Here is a 7184-nt window from a genome sequence, read left to right on the forward strand (position 1 = left end):
CGATGCACGGGTCGCTGTGGCGCAATCACTTTCTCTTGAGGTCGTTACAATGATCGACACGGTTTCTCCGGATGGTTGGGTGACATTGTTCACTTGTTGCCTTAGGCTATTTTGAATGATGTGTCACTTTGCTTATTCTAAGTTAAGAATATCTACTAATAAATCTATATGTAGCATGTCATCTGTATTATTACAGCGACAGTGTACGAGAAGACACGCTTTGCTCGGCCTCCGCATACATCGGCTGCTAAAACAACGCAGAACCCAACGCAGCTCCGCAGCGAACGAAGATAGTAGCACTCAACGACAAGAGAAACATAACGCCACCGATAACGAAACCTTCTGAAGCTGACTGAACTCATGGCACAAGCGAACAACACCACGCTGAGCTGTGAGGAACTTGGATATGTGGTGATTGCTTTCGACGAGCTGATGCAGCCCACTGTTCTGCACGCGGTGTTTTTCAGCTTCATCGTCATCCTCGGCATTCCCAGCAACATTGTCGTGCTGATCGCGTATCGGCACATCCAGAAAGCGAACCACACAGATAAGTTCACGGCCGTCTTCGTGCGTCTGCTCTCTGGCTGTGACATCATCATCTGCTGCACCGTATTCACTCACTACATCAACATGAAGAACAACATCGCGCTGTGCACGCTCGAAACGTACCTGCAGATCATTCCCTTAACATTCTCATTCTGCATTCTTGTTGTGATTGCCGTGGAGCGGTACCTGGCAGTGTGCCACCCCCTGGTGAAGATGACAATTAAGCACATCGCTGCTTTGATTGGTATCTCGATGGCCACCGCGATCGTAGTGACACTGAATTATTCCATCCCGCACAGAATCGTCGCGCGGGACTGCTGCACGATCCCCGATGTCACGCTGCTAACGGTCATAGTGACGAAGGATGCTGCATCGCTCTACATCGTCATACTGCTGCTTCTCGTCGTTCTCTACGCCCTCATCTTCAGAGCGATCTACAAGCGGCAAACGAACAAGGTTGGCGCGCACAGTCACGACGCGAGCTCCACTCTTAACACGATATCCGTATCGGTGGCACCGGCCGCACAGCAGAAGAACAAGAACGATCTCTCCGAAGTGAAGCCAACCTGGGAAGCTGGGAGCACGCGCGTTGGAGAGCCAGGGAAGTCAAGCACCATTCACCTCCACGCCACTGATGAAGCCATGCCTCAGACAGCATGTTCTTCTCAAGCAGCATCTTCGCCGGCGGTACCCACAGCTTCCAATCAAATCCAGCTCCCTCGAAGAAGCCAGCCGGGTGGAAAAAAGTCCAGCGGTAAGACTACTCTCCAGTTGAAGTCAGCTCTCATGTTTAGCCTCATCACGCTGTCATTTTTTCTCGTCTGGCTGCCGTTCTGGCTGATGAACTTAGCACCTCTGCATGACTGGAACTTGGGAATTCCTATATTTATGCACCGATTCTATTATCTCAATACCTTAACAGATCCTCTTCTGTACGGTATATTCGATAGAAGAGTACGAACATATCTGTCTGGGATGAAGAAATCAGTGCACAATTGTTTGAAAATATAGCTAGGTTTCGACATAATTTGAGGAAATGGTTACCTTTTCTCGTCGCTATAAGCAGTATATTCAATATATCAAGAGCTAATAATACCTTAATAATATCACCAAGGTATTATTAGCTCTTAAATATATATTAAACCCTGTAACAACGAGTAATACAGAACTTAGCAGATAATTCATCCAAAATATTGTCATAGACTACAATGAAGCTAACACAGTTTCATAGTTGACAATTAGGGTCACACCAGCTGCATTAAGGACTGCCTGGCACAGACAATACTGTATCTAACAGAGTGTTGTACTAGGGCTGATAGGGTCTATGTCCCCCAGGGTACTGCCGGAACGTACCCTGGGTACGGTCCGGTATACCGGAACGTACCCTGGTACTAAATACTACTATCTAATATGCCAGACCGTACCTCGCCTACTCCACTAACGAGTCTAGGTAGTCGCCTACGCCTAGTCCCTAACCCTAACCCTAACCCTCACTCTAACCCTAACCCTAACCCAAACCCTAACCATATCAGCTAGATAGTTACCAGGGTACGTTCCGGTATACCGGACCGTACCCAGGGTACGTTCCGGTATACCGGACCGTACCCAGGGTACGTTCCGGCAGTACCCTGGGGGACATAGACCCTATGAGCTGTACTAGGTATTGTTTCCGTGGGTTTTATTGATCTCTTTCGCCCACATATTACCTACGGCTGTGTAAAACTACAACATTTTGTCAGGAGGAAATTGCATGGCCCCCGCTTGTCACTTGAACTATCGAGAAAACGTGCTGGTAATCAATACATAACAAATGTCATTTACACATTAAAGATCAAGTGTCGTACTTTTAAGGATACTGTTAGGGTTACGGATGGGTAACACTGTAAAGAGCATTGCAACATAACTGCTCATGAAATTCAATCAAATTAAAATCCATTACATACGAGAGATGTCTCTCTACGCTCTTGATAAATTTTTTTTTAATTCATCGCTAATTAAGTGACGGCAAAAATTGTTAAATTATACCCAAAAAATGTCTTTTTTGCTATTTTGCAGAGTTGGGACCTAAACTTTTAACCATCCAAGTTGCTCATGATATGAACTAAAAAAGGGTCCCTGGAATTTTTTTAAATGCTTTCATTTAGGAAATAAGTTGAAAATATGTACGAAAATTTGTAGTGATTTTCAAAACGCAACAATTTCGTAAACAAAGAGCCATAACTTATAAAATATAATTTTTTTTTTAATTCCAGGGAGATTTTTTTCCTTTGATATGTTAGCATTGAAACGTAACACAAAAATTTGGAATCGGAGTTATGTGTTTCGAGAAATAGCGTTTGAAAAATCAGCAACTTCAGTATTTTAACAATGGAAATATTAGCATTTTTCTAAATTTCCCATGAGTGAACGCCTGTGTTAAGAATTGACTAATGCCGGGATTTGGAATGGTTTGGGAGGCTACATACATAATTTCTACGTATACATAGCCAGGGGCGGCAGGGGGGGGGCGGTCGCCCCCCCCTATTATTTGCAAGAAAAAGGAAAGAAGAAGAAGAAAAAAAAAAGAAGAAAAAAAGAAGCAGAAGAAGAAAAAGAAAAAGAAACATCTTGCAAATGTCTTGCAAATGATGGGTGGGGTGGGGGGTCACCCCCCCCCCCCCAATCCATTTGCCAAGAAAAGGTTTTAAAGAAAGAAGAACGAATTTCTTCTGCATAAATAGGGGGGATCGCCCAAAAAAATTGGAGTGAGGATTTGTAGGCCTACAAAAAGGCTGGACTCACATTTCATCAAACAAATTTCGAAAAATAAGGTTCGAAAAATTTCAATCCATTATAGAAACCCTGGTGGACTTAAATTTGATAATCGACTGTTCAAGTGTTATTTGCCTTTGGAGTCCCCAAGTTGGGACCATCATTTTGTCTGGATGATGCGTTCCCGCGGAAAGTAGGCCACACCACGTTTGAGGGCTGTTAAACAAACTTTATAAATTATAAATTACCAAACGTTTTCAGGACATTGAACCTCTAAATAATACTTTCTTAAACAATTGCTATCTTATATTTTACCTCCGCCCACGGAAGTGGAGGGATAATCGTTGAATTCGGTGTGTCTGGGTGGCGTTCTGTTACCACGGTTAGCCGTCAACCTGTGTGGTGTGTGTGTTGTGTTGGGCTGGTGTGTTGTGTGTGGTGTGTTTGTGTGTGTGTGTGTGTTGACGCGATTTCGGATTATTAAGGCTGGCGTCAAGAGAGTCAGCCAAGCCCAATCAACCGGGGCCTGCTGCTGGAGCTGGGCCGGCAGAGCGAGCATACATGTACGCTGCGGAATAATCGTGGGTTATTCGTGTTGTTTCTGTACGTGTTCGTGAGTCGTATGGGCGTATGGCGTATTCACGGCTGGCGAGGTAGTTCCTCTCCGTGAGTGCCCTCTGTCTTAGGTTTTTAGGTTAAAGTGTTGTATGGCTTCGCGGCCCGCGCGTGTGGTGTGGTTGCGTTTTGCGTGTCATTCTCTCTTTCGTGCTTCATGTTGTTTCTCTCCTATACATTAATTTCACATCAATTATTGGTTTTCAAGTGCTTTTAACAATAGATTTTAAAGCGAAATCCCAACTGTTCCCCCCACAGTTCCCGGACGAACCCCCCTCTTTTTAATAACTTTGAATTCCAGTTCATCAGCAATTGAATTTCAAAACCAACTTTCTAATGTAGTTTTCCGCGAAAGACCCCCCATTTCCCGATAACATAGCCGGTTCCCAAGAGCCCATACCACATTCAACACAAACTCTAGTTCAAAGGAGACCACCATTTTCACATCTGAGTTAGGTTCCAGAGGCCCCCCCCCACCCTGCATGTTTTACACTTCGCAGTGGCACTACCAAGATTACCTATCCTCAATTAATTTTGTTGGGTGAGTCCCCTCCCCCACGGGTTTCATTTCTTCCTTGTATATCTGTTGCCTCCTTGGTTCCCTGCTGGCACAATTTTTTGTCAAGGCAATTTGGAGCTTTGATTATAAGCTAAAATATCCTTTTGAGAGCATTCCCAACCCCCTGGCCAGGGGCTCTGCCCCTGGGACCCCCGCCAGATGCACGTAAGGCGGGGGGCCCCTTGGGGGGAACGGATTTCTATCAACCGTTGCCGGCAAGGTACTTGCGTACCACAGTGTGTCTACGAAGTACCGTACGCCAAAAAGGCGGTATGTTTGTCGATTTCAATCAATCCGTCAGCGTACAACCGTGCGTACGCAAATGTTTGATATGGAAGCTTCCGCGTGTATAATTTCAACCTACCGCCCTCGTAGCTGCTGGCTGTTTGAGGGCGCGGCCTGAGATAAAACCCAAAACCATCCAATCTGTGCGGGAGCACATACCATAGGAACCAAACTGACGCCTCTCTTGTATGTAAACCCAGATTGGCTCTCAGTCTGTCTACAGGAAGTCGCTGGGGGATGTGAATAGTTGTCCTTCATTTTTCGTTGTATGATTTGTGGTTTCAACCAACTCGATTTGAAAGGCAGCGGACCAAACGTATCGCGTGCGTGCGTTGCGTTGCACGTACCACCCGTTGCGTGGCGTGCCGTGTGCATACGCTTACATCGTTGCGTGCGTGTGCAACTACAACGTGGAGTGCTTGCGTACGTAAGAAACGGGTCGTGCGTGCCCTGCGTAATCGTCAATCAGTGCGTGCTTGGTGGTGCGTGGGTGCACGTCAAACCGGCCTAAAACTACGAGGGGGGAGGGGCGCTTTAACGAAAAAACAACTTGCCAACGGGCTAGTGAAACAAAAAAGCGTCAAAGGCTGGCCGCCCTGGTTCCTGTTGTACTATGGAAATTATTTATTTTATTTAGATGAGTAGAGATTTTATATAATTTTCTCAATAGAAAATTAATGCATGTGCTGCGTTATTGCTTGGAAACCACCTGCGGGGAAATTTTCGGAGTCGGTTTACGGCACCCTCGTCAGGTTCGTTGTAAGGTTACGCCAAAGTTTTTACGTCATTTTAGCTTGCACCTAAAAAACGGCCCGCTTGCGTACGCGAAAATCGTTGACTGAGATAAAATTACTTACAATAGCTGTCGTGATGAATCGCCAACTAAGCAACGTCGATTGCGTACACAAGATTTACGCAAAATATTTTGCGTACGCAGCTTGATGAATCATGAATCTACCCCTGGACCCCACCCGTCAGTGCAAGCGCACACGGTATCAGAGTCTACAGTTCCTAGGGGCGTGTACAGGGGGGGTTCAGGGGGTCCGGACCCCCCCTGCTCGCGCAGAAAACGCATCTGAGGGGGTATAATTTCAATTCAAACCCCCCCTTCGCGTGCTCCTGTACACGCCCCTAGTTTCGCCCCCCCGCCTAAGAAAATACCCTGGCGCCGCCCCTGTACATAGCTGCCCATGGGTCCGATCTATCAAATAAAGTGGGTATTGAAATTTCGACCGAAAATCACCTCCCAACCCTAGCGGTATCCTTAAGCTGGGTTTACACTATGGCAAAATCGACGAGACGACCAGTTTTTCAACGCTCTATCAACCTCTCTAAAACAGATGTTCAAAGCTTTTACGTTATCGACTGCGAGTTGGCAAACTTTTCAACATTTGACCAGTAATGTGCGCACGGGGACACGTGTATACGCATTTTTACACGTCATAATTCGCACCAGTGTGGCACCGATAGCGTCTATAGCGATAGCGGTGGAGGGACACATCTCCTGAATGCTATTATCGGAGTGGCTGAGTAGTGAATTGATCAACTCGCTGACCAAAGGTTGAGAAAATAGAACATGTTCTAAATTCTCAACTAGTTCCTATCCGCCCGTTGAGCGCCTAAATTTTACGTTTACACTGCCGATTTTCAGTCGATTAGTAGAAATGTCATGCTCGTCAACTTTCCCGCAAAAGTTGACAGTGTAAACCCAGCTTTAAGCAGACACTACCAAGCTACCTTTTTTCTTGTGCACGCTGGCCACTTACAGCAAGGGTTGCATGTTAGGTACATCTGCTGCTTAGGCAAACGTTGAGAAATCCTGTAAGATGTGTGTGATGCACGAGTGCGTACAACACTGAGCTGTCATTTATACTCATATTTCCGGTGACTGTTCGACTGTTCGTCTATAGTCTGGTTGGTCTTGTGGGCTAAAAATGGGTCCACATGGGTGATTGACCCGGTAAGCATCGTGGAATAGGAGCCGTTGATCTCAGAGGTCACTGGAGATCACAGTTTATCGGAGACCAAAAACAGTCATTTGTGGCTTAACGAAGACAGGCAGAGTTCGTTTCATTATCGAGTACAAACATGTTCGTTGACCCCACAAATGAGTGGGTGGGTGGGGCTAAATCTGACCTCCAAGGTCATGTAAGGTCGCGCTAGAGGTCACTTTCCATTATTACACAATGAAAATTTCTAGACGCTCCCTGTACATTTCTTATTGTGCAGTAGAACTTTCTAGAACTTTCCTTCATATTCCATATGGCACAACGAAACTTTCTAGAAACTTCCTGTACATTCCATATTGCGCAATAGAACTTTCTGGAAACCTCTTGGATATTCGATGTTGACAAGCTTTGCAATGACTCGCAATAAGGCCCACGTACAATCCCTTACGTACGGTGACATTAATATAGATTAAGGCCAC

The sequence above is a fragment of the Priapulus caudatus genome, unplaced genomic scaffold, assembly GCF_000485595.1.
Source record: "Priapulus caudatus unplaced genomic scaffold, Priapulus_caudatus-5.0.1 Scaffold288, whole genome shotgun sequence".
In the NCBI taxonomy this organism is placed as follows: domain Eukaryota; kingdom Metazoa; phylum Priapulida; class Priapulimorpha; order Priapulimorphida; family Priapulidae; genus Priapulus; species Priapulus caudatus.